The sequence below is a fragment of the Phascolarctos cinereus genome, unplaced genomic scaffold (genome assembly GCF_003287225.1).
Source record: "Phascolarctos cinereus isolate Bilbo 61053 unplaced genomic scaffold, phaCin_HiC Scaffold_4;HRSCAF=312, whole genome shotgun sequence".
In the NCBI taxonomy this organism is placed as follows: domain Eukaryota; kingdom Metazoa; phylum Chordata; class Mammalia; order Diprotodontia; family Phascolarctidae; genus Phascolarctos; species Phascolarctos cinereus.
In genome coordinates, this window is record NW_027555847.1 from 596772439 (window position 1) to 596788999 (window position 16561).

The 16561-nt window shown below is 40.2% G+C and overlaps 1 protein-coding gene across 2 annotated transcripts in view; it reads left to right on the forward strand.

Annotated features, from left to right (window-relative positions):
* Positions 1-349: 349 nt before the first annotated feature.
* Positions 350-16561, forward strand: part of ATP6V1C1 (ATPase H+ transporting V1 subunit C1) — a 65697-nt gene continuing 49485 nt past the window's right edge. The window contains exon 1 of one of the 2 annotated variants that reach the window (XM_078153694.1): positions 350-390. The gene's annotated coding sequence lies outside the window, so the exon portion shown is untranslated. Of the gene's footprint in view, positions 391-4746; positions 4902-16561 lie in introns of those variants that run through there. The other variant, XM_020969689.2, reaches the window with a different exon arrangement.

Below are 16561 nucleotides of genomic sequence, written 5' to 3' on the forward strand. Positions count from 1 at the left end.
GTCACCAAGGATTTCGACCCAGATCTGAGTGTGGTCAAAGCAACAGAGTCCTGCCCCCAGTGTCAGCAAAGAGACCCCCTGTAATCTCTTTCTGATTAGTTGTTCAACTGCCTTACATCTGTGGGTTGACAGCTCCAGGAGCTGCCACTGCAATTTCAGTGGCTTCCAAGGCCTGCTCCTGGTTTGCTGGGGCGTGGGCCTGTGCTGGTGTGGCCTATGCTAGACTGTGCTCCACTGTCACCCAGGTATGACAGACCTTTCTTGTCTATCTACTAAATTGTCTTTGGCTGGAAAATTATTTTACCCTGTCCTTTTGTGGGTTTTGTCGTTTCAGGAATTGTTTTATTGCATTTGTAAAAGGTGTTTGGAGGAGTTTTGGGGAGAGTTCAGGTGAGTCACTACCTTTTCTTCACCATCTTGGCTCTACCACTGCAAAAGGGACTTTCTGACAGAGATAACCTATGTAGTTTTTTGCATAATTCTGAGATTCTAAGTCACAAAGAAGGTATCATTTGCATTATATAAAGGAATGTCCTCATCAAGGGCTCCCTATATCAGTCAGCGGTAATATCCAAAAAGAAAAAAAGGTGCAAGTTCCCTTGAACACAAAGACATAATTAAAATAGTACCTGCCTTCAAGTAACTTACATTCTATAGGGAGAGACATATACACATATGCATGTAATGGGAGATTGGACACTGAGCCCAGTCCTTAATACTATGCATAAGATGTTTGCCATTGATGCAATTCGCTTTACAAAAGAAACTGGGGAATCCTACTTCCTATAGAGTTGTAATGGTATGCAATAGAAGAACTGTGGAGACATTTTCCAGCATACAGAGACCTTCTGAGACTGAATGATCTGCTAACTTGTGCTGAGAAGGATCCTTTTTGATTGCCTAATTCAAAACGCAAAACCTCTGCCTCTTTTCTTGGTTTTGACTTTTACCTGCTTGATAGTATTTGGGTCACAGAAGAGAAACAATGCTATAAGAGGGAAGGCCTTAGTACCTCTGCATTGAGGTACATATGTTGTCCAGCACTAACTCTTCAAGGAGCAACCTTTGGAACATAGGTGTATGCTGCTAAAATATTTAGCAACTGGTTTGGAATGAGAGGGCAGAGATTACATGCAGAACACACTTTTAAATTTAATCTATATTTTGAATATTTTCTCCATCATTTTCCTAAACCTAGATAATGAAGAAATAATAAATCTCTAACTTGTAGCTTTTGCCAATTTCCAAAGTATAAAATGGTCACATTGAAAATTTAACAACTGGTTCTCTCCACATTCCTGTCAGGCCTAGGCCAATGGGAACTGAGACAAGGACTCATCCAGCAGCAATGCCACATTAGGCCTTGAACTTAATGGAACCAATGCTATGTAAAAACCGTATTAAGACTAAGCCTACTTTGACCCAAAAGACTGAAATGGTATAGGGGAGACTATGCCCCTTGGGATATTAGTGAAATTACTTCTGTTTTTACAGTATCTTTGAAGTAAATATTCCTTTGTAAAAGCTAATTGATGTTGTTTAAATGGAACTGGGACACTAGTCACTGGTTGCCAACTGTGAGGAAACTGCACTGGAATAGAGGGTGGAACCCATGGTTTAGCAAAGATACCCAAACTCCTCAGGGATACCCCTTAGAACTCAGAGGGGTAGATGTAATTGACCTGGCTTTGGAAGAGGAAAGCCAGAGAGTACTTGCTACAGGCAGGATCTCATCTGGAATAAAATTTGGGTCCTTTGCATTTATAGACACTTCTGGAGATATTCTCTACCCAAATCTTTCATTATAACATACCCCAGTTTGCTATCCTAAAGAACTGGCAATTTTTACCCCCTCTGTTTTAGGCTGTAAGTCATTTTTGAAGTATGTACAAGTCAGTTCCTTTTGAGACCTTTGTTGATTTTTGCATTTGTTGATGTTAAATGTCTAAATACTCATGTTTGTTGTATTACTGAACGCTGTATAAGTAGTGAATACTGAGGCCAATATGAGTAGTATAAAACTTGGATTACTTAAAATGATAGTAACTAGTTGAGAAATGCTTTTTTTCTTTCCTTCTGTGTTTAAAGAGAGTCAGATTGTTTCTTTATTGTGAGATTCTTATCACTGCAATTTTATAGTTAGGTTTGCCTACTCAACTTCACTCTAGTTATCAACTTTTGGTGCTTAATTCCTTTTCCTTGTTTGCTGTTTTCTCTGAGCCTACTTGTCCTGTTATTAGGAAAGTTTGGAATTCTAGTAGGAGTGCCTTTTTAGTGGCAGAGATCCACAGGGGGAAAATTTTGGGTGTTTTTTGTAATAAGGACTGAGAAGAAAATTTCTTGGAACTCTATGGGGATTTTTTCATCACAGGCAGAGAAATTTTGGTTCTGTCCTGTGTAGAAAGGGACACTCAGAAAATTTTGTTGACAACAGATAGATGGTTCTGTGTGCTGAGAGAATTGTGGAAGGGATTTGCCCATGGCAGTTGGTTTCTTGTCAGAGGCTGAGAGGCTGACTTCTAGTCAACCTCCCTAATCACAGTGTCCACACTTGCTCTAGGATTTTTGTTGAGACTTGTTTTTCTTTTGAAATGAAGTTTAGTTTTCTTTTCTGTTGGAATTAATTAGGCCCCCCTCTGTGAATGTGGGTTCACAGCAAAGAGTGAACTAATGGAAAAGGGAGTGCCCAGCCCCCCAGGACCCAGAGCTGCTTTGCCAGCCCCAGGGCGATTTATCTGTTCATCTGAGGGTAAGGGGGAGAGTAACTTCTAGTTTGCTCCAGGTCCTAAATCCTAAGGAAAGAGCCCCACAGGGTCTGAGCAGCTCTATAGGAATTCTAAGATAAGAAGCTGATTGTCTTTTTATCTTCTTTGTTCTTTTGTTGATTGAGGCTATTTTGAGCACCAAGAAAAGCACTTGAGTACAAATATGCAGTAATTTTCCCTAAATTTTGCAAAATATTCCTTGTTGAATCTGCATAACCTTGTATTTGGGGACAATTGTAACTTTCATCTGTATATTGGGATTGTACATGGTCATGTCTCAACCCTTTTGAGACTCTTATGTGGCACTGGAGAAGCAAGTTTAGAGGACAGTCAATGCTCATGCTTTCTAGGAAATCCCAGCACTACTCTGGATTGCGGACAAAGACCAGGTATTCAAAATATACCCTGGCTGATTTGCTTAGGCCAGCAACATTTTCAAACAAGGGGAAGAGTGAAAAAGAGGGATTGGTCACTAAGCCTAGTCCTTATGAGCATGTAGTGTGCCACTAACACAATTCTTCTGCAGAAAAAGGCCAGGGAGCCTCTTTCCTAGAGAGTATAGATAACATGTAATGGAAGTGCCTCAGAGATTCACCCCAATCCCTCAGGGGTACCCCCAAGAATCCCAGCTGGAGAGCTAAAGGTCTGACTTTAGGGTAGTTAGCCCAGAGAATATTTAATACAATCTAACTGGGGAAAGGGTGGAGAAGAGGTATTAGTAGGAGGAGGTGGGGGCAGAAATGGCTTTACAGAAGAGGTAAAATCTGAGCTAAACCTTGAAAGAAACAAGAGATTTTTTTGAGGTGGAGGTGTGGAGTTGTAAAGTAGAAATAAGAACTTACCATTTCTTTAAAAAAAAAAAAAAGGGAAATTCCTGGGGTGGTACAGTGGACAGAGCACTGGCCCTGGAGTCAGGAGGACCTGGGAGTTCAAATCCGGCCTCAGAAACTAACACTTATTAGAGCTGTGTGACCCACTTAACCCCATTGTTTAGCCCCCCCCAAAAGGATATTCTTGCCCATACTAAGATCCATTTAGAAAGCATGATCATTTACACCACATCATTGAAAATAGAAGCATTTACTAAAAGTCTGTGTAAAGTGTAATCTGCTAGGCTTATTACAAGATGCTGCTGCCTATAATTTTACAGATGGGCCCTGATTAGAATGAATGAATCCTCTTAAGTGGTGTTAATCAAATTTGCATTACATGTTTCACATATAAATTATAACTTCAGATAGTGCAAATTAGAATACATGCCATGTCAGAGGATTCATTTCTTACATCACTTGGGATCTAGCTGTACAAAGTACGAACTTTAGTCTTTGTATAACGTAAGTGTAACAAAGATAGCCAGAATGGTGGAATGGACTGAGGGATTCAGGACCCTAGGGCCCTGGCGCTGCCACTAACAACCAGCCCGGTGTCCATATAAGCAGATCCCTTATCCTTGGTGCCTCAGTTTCTTCATCCGTTAACAACAACAAAAAATAGTGTTTGGGCAACATGACCTCTTCCGCCCAGAACATCCTCGCTGCCTCCCAGGCGCAGAAGCGAGCTCAGTTCGGGGCAGGGCTTCTTAAAGATGGAAATGCCCCGTTGTGGAGGATGGCGGGACCCCCGCCGCCCGGCCCGAGGCTTCGACGACGGTTGGCGGCGCAGGATCCGAGACCGCATCCCCTCGAGAGCAAGGCCTGCAGAGGGGGTGGGCCTGGAGCGAGCCTACAAGGGAGTAGGAGAGTCGTTTTCACAACGGCCCTCTGGGCGGACGAGGCATCTGACTGACCGCAGAGCCCGACGCACCGCCCTCCCCTTGTCCTTAGTCCCTTTGTCCCGCCCCGTTTTCCCCTCCCCACTTTTTTCTCCCTCCCACCCACTCCCGCCCCCTTGTTCTCCTGAAGCCCCGCCCCTCCCCCCGGCCGCAGGCGCAGATCTGTGCTGTGCGCGGGCGGGGCCGGTGGCGTCCACAGGAGCGGAGGGGTCAGCTGACTTGCTTGGGCTTGGCACGTGACTCGCGTCGGTCGGTGCTGGGGCTGAGGGAGCCCGAGAGCGGAGGGATGGAGAGTTGAGCTGTTAAGTCCTCCCGGGTTTCCCGCCTCCGTCGTCTCTTTTTTTTTTTTCTTGCCAGCGCCTGCGGTGAGTGATGGACACCCCGGCGGATGGGGAGGACCGGAGCGGGGTGGCGGGGGGCCGTGCAGGGTTGGTTGTTTTCTTCGGCTGTCAGGCAAGGAAGACACGGTGGCGACACTGGCCACTTCACTCTTCCTCGCTCGCCGCCCGCGGAGCAGCCGCCCTGGGGCCGTGTGTCGTCTCTTGTCTGTCAGCCTGATTCCCGAGCTGCGCTCTCTGAGCAGGCGTATCTCGGACCTGGGCCCGACATTCTTCCCATGCCTGTCTCTGCTGTTATGGTGAAGATGGGGTGGGGGACGGGGGGAGACTGGACGCAGGCCTTATCCTAGGTCACTGGGGGCGCAGGGCCCTTCTTTTGCGGAGGCGGGGGGAGGGGCAGAGGTCACTGGGGTCCTCCAGCCTCCTAGCTTGCCTGGAATTACAAGGTCATGGTTTGGTCACTGCAGACTCAAAGCTCCTCATTTTATGGGGGTGCTGGGTCAGAGGTGGGCCCAGGATCATTGGGGTAGGGAAATCAGAGGCACAGAAAGCGCATCTGAGGCCCCTTCACTGGACCAAGGCCGAGCCATTTTGTCCTGTATGTAATATCTATTCATTCTACCTCTGAAATGTTTCTCTAATCAGTCTTTTTCATTTCCTTGCCTTTTCATTAGTTTTTCCCTAGTACCTGGAATCCTTTTCCTTCTCACCTCCATTCCTGGCTTCTCTGGCTTTCTTCAAGATTCAGTTCAAATCCCACTTTCTGTAGCAAATCTTTCTCGGTGGTCCCCCCCCCCCACTCCTTTCTCTCTGTGATTCTTATGGTTCATTATACTGTATACATCTTATTTGTGTAGTTTTTGGTGTATCGTATCTCCTGTTAGGATGTCAGTTCTTTGAGGGCGCAAGGACCAGGTTTTTGCCTTGCTTTGTAACCCAGCCCTTGGGACCTAGTAAATGTTTAATAAATGATTCTCAACTGACTACTGTTAACGCCTTTGTTGAGATTGTCTTTACATATCCTTAGGGGTATTGGAGTACAGTAACATTTTAACTGGTCTCCCTGCCTCCAATCTCTTCTAGTGGATAGACCGCTGTCAGAATGATTAATGTAAAGCTCTAATCTTATTCAAAAAGCATCTATTAAATAATATGCCTGTTGCTGGTGATAAAAACAAAAAACAAACTCCCGACCTCAAGGAGCGTTTTTTCCTTGCTGAAAAGCAGCTGGTTATCAAATAAAGTCCAGATGGTAATTTAAAGATAGCTGGGTGGTGCAGTAGATAGAACATTGGGCCTGGAGTGAGGAAAACCTCAGTTCAAATCCAGTCTCAGATGCTATAGCTGTGTGGGTCTGAGCAAGTCACTTACCCTCTGTTTGCCTTAGTTTCCTCAACTGTAAAATGGAGATAATAATAGTTCCTACCTCACAGGAATGTTATGAGGATCAAATGAGATAATATTTGTAAAGTGCTTATAAGGCACTGTGCCTGGCACACAGAAGACTATAAATTTGTATTCCCTTCCCTTTCTCTAATTAAAGGCATCCAACAGTCTGGCCTGAACCAGCTTTATGTCTCACTATCCCCAATCACATAATCTATGCTCCTGTCAAAATAACCTACTAAACTATTCCCTGAATTTCCTGTGTCCAAGTCTTTTCTTGTCTCTGCTTTCACTAGATTGTTTATTTAAATTCTTCATTTTTTTAAGTGCCTACTAAGTATAGGTTAACTGTGCTTCTTCGTGCTTAGAGCTTGTGTTTTTAAAGATGGATATTCTTAATTCTTTAGAAGGTACAAGTGGCACACAAATAAAGAGTGATAAATTTGGAATTAGAGGGATGAATTTAAAGGTAGAGGACTGGGGTCAAATCCTAGTTCTGTTACTTAATACCCATGGAGTGTTCTTGTCACGTAACACCTCTCCCCCTCAATTTCCTCATTTCTGTAGTGACTTGGTTAGATTAGAAATCCCTTCCAATTCTAAATTCTAGTGTATAATATGTCATTAAATGCTCTTACAACGGCTTCCATTGGAGATTTTCTATGTTAGAAATTCTTGAACGTAGAGGACAAAACCTGTTGACTTTTGTTTCAAGTTAAGTCAACTGGTGTTTAACTCCCATTCCTCTTTCTGAAGCCCAGTCCTATGCTTGACTTTTTACCTAGCCAAGTACCTTTAGTTCATGAATCTTGGTTCTTAAATATGCCTTGAATTGAGAAACAATGAGCTTGTGTCTTGTATTTACTTGTAAGAAGAGAGAATTTTAAGCTGAATTCTCATTTTGGGCACGGGAAAATAATGATCATAGTGACCTTAGCTCTCTTTTTTCTATATATTTAGCTACCATTCAAGCAGCCCTTGAATTCTGAGGGAGTGATGGTGGGGCTCCATGTTGGGGAGGGAGAATTGGTTGAAAGACATTTCTGCTTTGCATCTCTTAACTTATTTATTTTTTGTCACAGGAACTATTTCAAAAGTTATGGAAATAGAGGACCAGAAGATAAGTTTTTCAGGCAAATGACAAAAATAATACTTCTTATGATAAAAGTTGATATGAGGGATTTACAGTTGTCCAGAACACTTTTCCTTCCTAAATGTTGGTTAGGGAGGCAGGAGAGAAAATAATGTTAATACCTTTTATTGTTAACAGATACTAGGTTTCTAGACAACTTCCATGCATTTCACATCTCTTCTTTCATTTGTTTGTAATTATAAATTCCCATCTGCTGGGTAGAAGCAGATGTAATTCAATTTATAGTTGGGAAAATAAGTATATAAAGGGAAATTGATTTATCTAAGAGTGGGATTAGGATTTAGGTCTCAACATTCTTGCTACTCTCCCACATGTGATAACTATTATATATTCCTAGAGAGCAAGGGTTCTCAACCTTTTGTGTGTGTGTGTCATGGACCCTTTTGGCAGTCTAGTGAAACTTGTGAACCTTTTCTCAGAATAATGTTTGCTGCCTATATTTCTAATTGAATGAAATGCTAAATTTCACTTAGAGGGTAGTGAAAATAAAGATGTATTTTTTCCCCCATCCAAGTTCATGGACTTCCTCAAAGGTCCTAATTGATGCCTTGAAGGTTCATGGACCTTAAGTTAAGAAGCTCCCCTGTAATGTTGTAGTTTATTTAAATTATGTATGTATGTATATACACACATTTATGTATTAGCATCTTAAGACCCTAAGACCGAAAAAATTTTTGTCTTAGGGAAATAGCGTAATATAGTAGGAAAAAACCCACTAGATTTTGTAGTAAGAGTACATAGGTTTGAGTCCTGTCTCTACTTTGTACTCTGGGATCTTGGATAGGCTGGTTCTCTGAGCATCAGTTTCTTCATTTACAGTATGTTTTATTATACTTGTACTATGTACCTCTAAAGGTAGGAAAGTGCTTTGTATATCTTTAGCAGCACTATGTAAATGGAATTATTTTTGTAATATTTGATTCTGGGCTTTAAAAGGAGGCAAGTGAACATCTGCAGCTGGACAGCATCTGGGAGTTGGTGAGGAACTGCTTTTAAAGGTATGGATAAAGTAGGTCCAGTCAGTGTCCAGAGCATTTGGAGCAAGTGCTAAGAAACAAGATGGTCATGGTACACCTGACAATTAAGGGTGATATTTTTGCCATGGGTCTTGCAAAAAAAGAAAAATAAGTTTGAATTTGCAGGATTTGAGGCCCTATTCTCTAGGGTCTCAATTTTGTATCTGTTTTTTAAAAACATGAAATCATAAAATCTATTATTAAAGGATCACATATTACAGTAATCTGCAAATATAATTAATTTCTGAAACATAGACATTCCTCACTCTAAATCAGATTACATGCATAATTTCAGATTTACCCAATTGATAAAATAGGAAATAACTTCATTTTGCATAGGCTTTAAAATTTTTTGGTTTTTTAAGTCACTTTTGTTTTTACATAATCTTTATTTCCAAGTATGTCCTTCTCCCATGCCTACTCATGAAGCCATCTGTTGTAACAGAATAAAAAGAAAGAGGGAAAAAAGGCAGTTCAGCAAAACTAAGGTAGATATCAACTGGATTTTTAACTTGAAGAATTTTGAACTAGAGTATCCAGTGAAGGGTGTTATTTCAGTGCCACCCTGCTTGACATTATAAATTCCCAAAGATATAAAGAAAAGAGGTAGTTTGAACCAGAGAGCAGCAGATATGGGTCCAGAGACTCTCTAGGCAAGGGAAAAATTGTTGAGGTCCAGGAATATCCATAGGCAGAGGGAAAATCCAGGATTCAGGAGAGTGCTGACTGTGCAGGAAAAGAAAGAAAATTAGGCTGCTGGGTTAAGTCTGCAGTTCCTGGCAGTGGATTAGCATGCCATGCAACTTCACTAAAAATTCTCATTTGTTTTGTTAGGGATTTTTTTTCCCTTGTAAGAACACATGTACCACCCCACCCCAACTTTTTTATAATGGAAGCCAAAGGGGAACTATGTTTCAGAAATTCACCTTAGAACTATTTGGAGGGAGGGAAATGAAGTTGAAATTATATGAATAAAGTATACTTGCCAGACATAGAATATAATTTTTCTTTAATATTAAATACAATTATTTATAAAGTAAAACTTTTTAAAAAATGATTTATTTATAAAGTTATTTTAAAGTGAAACTCAGGTATTTAATAAACCTACATAACATGTAAAAATATTAAACTTGAAACTAAGAGCGATACATAAGAACCATCTTGATTTGTAACATGCGTATATTTTAATGAGTAACATGAAACATTTAATTATATGAATTTCTGAAATCATTACTTAAGAGAATATATGAAGTCATCATCCAAGTCAGAAGTATTTAAACAAATTAATGGTTTATGAACAAGAACCAAAAAGAGATTGAGATTTCTCACGAAGGGTAGTATTTATGAAAAGTCAAATAATAAAAACAACATATATTTGATCTTCGTACATTGCCATGTTTTGTAGCAATCACTCCAGTAGCATGCCTTCTGCATACTTTAGTTATGATAAATGATTCATAATAAGCTATACTGTTACAGTTGTGCCTTGTGCCACAACTGGAAAGCAGTGTGTTATTATTTCATTTATAGTTTTGAGGTCATGCAGCTTTTACCTCACTTTGCCTTGCTTTGATAAGATCTTAATAATCTGTTTGCTGACTTGGTGTTAGAAAAGTATGAAGAGAAGTTATGTGTACACCGTCAATTTTAAAAAAATGTAGACACTGTCTTCCCCACCCCAGTTCTCTAAGTCAAAAATTGATTTGCATTTCAGAGACTGATGAAAGCATCAAAATCAGTGATATTTTGGGTTACTGGTTTCAATAGGAGGAGGGGTTGTTTGAAACCTTTGTGGATGTCCTAGGGCAAGGGTCAGCAAACTACAAATGCAGCCCATTTTTGTGCAGCTTTTGAGCCAAGAATGATTTTTACATCTTAAAGTTTTATAATTATGCAAAACTTTTAAAAATAAAGTTCTATATTTTAAAATGTAAAAACCATTCTTAACTAATAGGCCATACAAATACAGGTGGTGAGCCAGAGTTTTGCTGACCCCTGTTCTAGAGTCTGTTTTCCTGAAATTACCTTGTATTTGTTTTGTATATATCTAGTACATACCTACATATGTACATGCTGTCTCCCCCATCTTGCCTCTCCTTAGCATGTAAGCTCTTTGAGGACAGCAGCTATTTCAGTTTTTGTCTTGTAGCTGCAGGTCCAATATCTGGCATATGGTGAGCATTTAATAAATACTTCTTGATGGATTGCTCTGGAGGAGATGTTAAACAATCATGAATGTATATAATAAATAGCTTGTATAAAGTGCTTTATGCATGTCTGTGAAAAATAGCATGGTATGGTGGAGAAAGCACTGGACTTCGAAGTAGGGAAGATTTAGATTTCGCTCTTCTCCCTGATACTCTCTTTGTGACCCTAGGTAAACCATTTAATTTCTCTGAGCCTCAGTTTCCTTATCTCTAAAGTGGCAATAATATATAGGAAGTTTCTCCACAGGGTTGTTAGGAGAATCAAATGAAAATGTATATCAAGCACTTTGTAAACATTAAAGTACTATGTAAATATGAGCCATTGTTATTCTCTTTTGAATCAGCTCTTTGGTAGGCAGCGTGGTATTATTATCCTTATTTTATAGAAGAAGAAATTTGAGGCATAGAGAGATTGTGACTTATTCAAGGTCATACAGTGATAGTAGTGGGACCCAAATCCAACTAACGAGGTCATGGTCCTCTTTTCACCCTATCATATTGCTGCTTGCAGTACTTAGAGGAATGTGTTAGCTTTTAGCACTTAACTAGTGAAATGGGGCACTGTATTCCCTTTCAGTTAACTAGTGAAATGGGGCACTGTATTCCATTTCAGTTAACTTATCAATTCCTAAGAGGAAAAAAAAGAAGCAACCTTTTGGGAATCTCATATGTGGAACCAGGAAAGCCACATGGGAGCAGTTCCTTTGATTTAGTCATCTTGTGTGCATATTGTATAGCAAGAGGGGAAATGCAGGAGTTGGGAAAGTTCTAAGGGAAGCCTGACTGAGGAGGGAAGAAGCTGTCACTAGTGAAGAATGGGTAGAGTTAATCAAGCAAAACTTTTTGGAGGAGGTGCTATATGACTTAATTTAAAACAGAAGGGAGCTTGTTTCTTGTTTATGAGAGAGAGTAGGCAAAATATTAGGGATAGGAGAGACAGCAGGTCCAGGACTGTCACAATAAAGAAATGTTGACTAAAACAGTCTAGGAAGGAAGTACAAAGTAAACAGACCTGGCTAAGGGATTAGATAGTGAAGGCGGTAAGAACTGACAGGTTGATTTTGTTCCTAGGATCATAGCTTTAGCTGTAAGGAATCTTACAGCCTGTTCTGTCCAATGCCCCCATTTTATAAATGTACATACTGGGCTCAGGGAAGTTATGTGACTTGTTCCAAGTCACACAGGTGATAGAGTTAAGATCTGTATCCATATCTTTCAACTCTGAAGCCAGAGTGCTCTTTCTACGGCAACACTCAGCCTCTCAGCAAGAAGGAAGCAAAACTGTAACGCCAACTAATGACATTTATGTAGCATTTGCAAAATTCCTTACGTGTGGCATCTCATTTAATGCTTTCAATAACCATTTGAGATAAGTAATACAGGTATTCTTCGAAGTAAGTAATACAGGAAACTGAAGCTTAGAAAATGTATGACTGAACATGCATGGGTGCTAAAAGGCATGAAAGCTTTCAAGGGAATTAGGCTGTTATGATCCAGGCTTGTGGAGCAGTACAACTGTGTATTTTCCAACCTCTGTCCTCCAATTCCACCTTTGGAAAGAAATAGTTAAAATATCTATGAGAAAGTGCAGTAATTATCTGAGTAAATAAAGTATATTTGTTTCAGATTAAATAAGATATTTTTGGACTCCAAACTAATTTTGGAAGAGTGCTCTCAAATTCACCTGGCATGCTTGTTTGGCATCTGTGATTCATTGTTCTGCTTTCCCAGAAATCATATAGTTACACTGTGTTAATTTCTTGGGAAAGTCAGAATTACTAATTTTCATTTCATAGTTTCTTTGTTTGATCTTTTATATCTTACCAGGATTGATTGATTTGCGAGCTGGTAAAACAACTATTTTTGAGGATTTACAAACGAATGTAAAAGGCAAGAAAATGAAGGAGTGGCTACAGTTTAGGAAAATGTTATTAAAAGTACACATAACAATGAAGGTCGTGAAATTTAGAAAGCCAATTAGTGGATCTCTTTTGTAGAACTAACAATACCATTTGGTTCTTGGTAATGATAAAATTAATTGATAAGCCACTTAGGCATATTAGTGAAAGGTAATACTCGTTTCTTGTGGAAATGGAATTGCTTTGGAGCAATTTGGAGCAAATACTTTGCCTATATATTCATTTGATTATTGTTTTTTGGGTTTTTTTGGCTAGGCCAGGGTCATATGACCTACTTTTCCACTTGAGCTTAACTGCATGGTCATGACTTTCATCTCATTGTCACCTATGAGTGTTCTACCTCAGTCATCCAAAACTCTGAAATCTCATTACCTCTTATCTGTCTTTCTCTGTATCTTAACCTTCCTAAACCTATACTTTTTTTAAGTTAAAAAATTTTAAACAAAAATCTGCCTTCTTTCCCCCCACGAGGGAAAACAAGAAAAAACCCCTGTCAGAAACTTGTATAGTAAAACAAATTCTTACATTGGCCAAGTCTGAAAAAAAAGTCATTCTGCACCCTGATTCCATCACCTCCCTATCAGGAACAGTAGTAGAATGTTCCATTATGATGAGGCTTTTGGACTGGTGTCCTACATCTATTCTTTGTCTTCAGTGGGACTTTGAACCTCTTCCTCCTTCAGTATTCTTGTAGGCTGTGACCCTTCTTCTAATGTCACTCTCTTCCCTTTCCAGTCTTGACCCTATAGTTAACCAGTTCTACTCTGTCTTTTCAATGCTCATATCTTGGCAAACCTGGACCGTGGATTCCTTTTACTCCATCTCCACACACTCTTGCTCCTGTGTGCTGAATAAACCTGCAAGAAACATGTAACTTGACCAACTGGGTCTACTACAGATTTATTATGTAAGCTTGACTGAGCCCTCACTGCAGCAAGATAAACCTTTTACTCACTTGTTCTCTATATCAGTCTCCACAGGGTCTGTTCTAAGCCTTCTCTTTTTTCCTTAAACCTCTCACATTATTCCCTCCCGCATTTTTTGAAGTGAGGACCTCACATCATACTTTATCAAGAAAGTAAAGACCATTTGCTGTGAGCTCTCTCTTCTGCCCTTTTCTTCATTTCAGTACCCTTTGATGTCATCCCTTATTTTCTATGCTAGTCTCAAATAAAAGGATAACCCTAAATGCCAAGATCAACCTCTGTATGTGCATCCTTGATCCAATTTCCCAGTTTTTCCAGTATATTGCTTCCACTGTTTTCCACCCTTTCACTCCACCCCCCCACGTTCATCCTTTCCTTACCCACTGGGTCCTGTCCCACTGCTACTACCAACATCTTCCCAATCTTGAAAAAACCGTCACTGGATAAACCCTATCACCCCTTTCAAACTGTTGCCTATATTTTCCTTTTCAAACCAGACTCCTAGAAAAAGCAGTCTATACCCATTGTCTATGCTTCTTCTTTCAATCTTATCTAAACCCTTTGCAGTCTGGCTTCTGACCTCATTACTGAAATGAAACTGCTGTCTCCAAGGTAGAAATGATCTCTTAAATGCCAGATCTGATAGCTTTTTTCACTTCTCATCCCTCTCAACCTTTCTGCAGCATTTGACACTATTGACAACATTCTTTTCCTTGGTGTTCTTTTATCTCTAGGTTTTCATGATACTACTCCCTCCTTTTGGTCCTCCTGCTACTCATCTGACCTTTCTTTCTTGATCACCTTTGATTTCATTATTTACATTGCACCCCTGACTCTAGGTGTCCTCTAAGACTCTATCCTGGACCTTCTTTTCTCCCTCTGTAACTTGATGACTGCATCAGTTCTCATGGGTTTAATTGTTAGCCCTATGCAAATGCCTCCCAAATCTATATATTTAGGCCTAGTCCCTCTGCTGAGCACCATTCTTGTATTTCCAGCTGTCTAATGGATATCTAAAACTAGATATCCCTTCAGCTTCTCAAACTGAGCATGTCCAAAACAGAATGTTTCCTTTATCTTCCCCTCAAATTCACCCTTCCCCCACCCTAAACCTCCTTATATTAATAGACACTACTGCTCTTCCAGTTACTTGGTTTATAACCTAAATTTTTTTTTGACTCCACAATTTTCTTTACCACACATACCCACTTGATTGCTAGATCTTGTTGCTTTTATCCTCACACCTTTCATCCCTTTCTTTTTTTCTCTACTCACATAGCTATCCTTAATTCAGACACTTACCACCTCTTGCCTGGATTGTTATTGCACTAACTTCCTAATTGAGCTGCCTGTCTCAAATCTCCCCTTATGAATCCATTCTTCATCCTCTGCTAAAGGGATTTTCTTTTTTTTTGGCTAGGCAGTGGGGTTAAGTGACTTGCCCAGGGTCACACAGCTAGTAAGTACCATGTGTCTGAGGCTGGATTTGAACTCAGGTCCTCCTGAATCCAGGGCCCATGCTCTATCCACTACACCACCTAGCTGCCCCAAGGGATTTTCTTAAAGTGCAGTTCTGAACGTGACATTTCCCCTACTCGTTAAGCTCCAATAGTTTTCTTTTCCTTCAGCATCTAATATAAGCTTCTCTCCTTAGCTTTTAATGCCCTTTACAACTTTGCCCAAACTCTACCTTTTTAAAACATTATTGTACATTACTCCCCTTTCTGCCCTCTGTGGCCAAGCCAAACTATTTCTTTTACATGATACTCCATTTCCCATCTCCCAGGCTTTGTCCTGGCCAGCCCTCCTGCCTGGATTGTGCTCCCATATCACCTCTGCCTTTTTGTAATCTCTTCTTTCCTTGAAACTGCCCAAGTGCCACTTCTATGGGAGGCCTCCCTCTCCTCTTTCCTCCCAGCTGCTAATGTCCTTCTTCCCATAAACTTACCTTTAAAAATAGTTTGTATATACTTATTTATGTATGTGTGTCCCTTCTGATAGAGGGCACGGTCCTTCAGGGCAGAGGCTGTTACATTTTTTATCTGTGTCCCCAGTGCCAGTCCCAGGACCTGGCTCTCTTAAAAGCTTATTGATTTTGAAGTTTTCATTTCTGCCACTTCTTAGCCACGTGGCCGTCCTTAAACTTTTCTGAGCCTAAGTGTTTTAGTGGAAAGAGATAATGATGTCATACTTATATTTTCTTTTCCATCATATTTTTTGTCTGCAAAGCAGCTTATAAAGTAGATACTCTTCATGGGACAGGATTTCAAAGTAAACCAACAATTGATACAGTCTGGTAGCTTTGCTTGGATGTACACTTATTTGTTTAATCACTTCTTCTCAACTTATTAACATCTCATCTTAGCCTTGATTACTACTTGCTTTTTAAACTCACTCTGAATAACTTAGAGTCAGACCTCTCCTGATATATAGCTGGTATGTGGATCTCACTATTTCACAGCACTGTTCCTTTGAGAAGCTGTAGAGGGTGGTACACGTGTCCTAGATAAAAAAGAAGTTTCATTAGAGAACTATTTTCATTAGAGAACTATCAGTTAATGATAGTGGTTCTTCTAACTTGTTCTCAGTACCCAATTCTCTCAGCCTCTTACCTCTCCTGTATCTGTATTGAACTTTGTATAAAAAATTCAGCCTGAATGTTGAATCTCTAATGATTTTTGTATTCTACAGAAGCTTGGGTGATATTCCCACTCCTCAGTTTAATTCAGTGTACGTTTAAGTGCCTCCTATGTACATTCAAAGACAAAACAGAAATAGGCCTGGCCTTCAGGATTTTTCACTTTAGGCAGGGACAAGAGGGTAGGAGGATATTGCATACGCAAATGAGTAAATTCAAAGTAATTTTGAGGAAATTGTTCCAGTAACTGGGGAGTGGAGTGCCCCCTTTCTGTGCTTTGAGAGAAGATGTCAGATTCTTTGAGAGAGAGGTGAGGAGGGAGTGCATTTTAGGAATTTAGGGCCAATTATGGAAAAGTATGGAGGTGGCATATTTGGAGTGTCATCATGTACAGGGAACAACTAGCAGCCCGGTAGACCTGGAATGGAGGGGCAAATGTGTA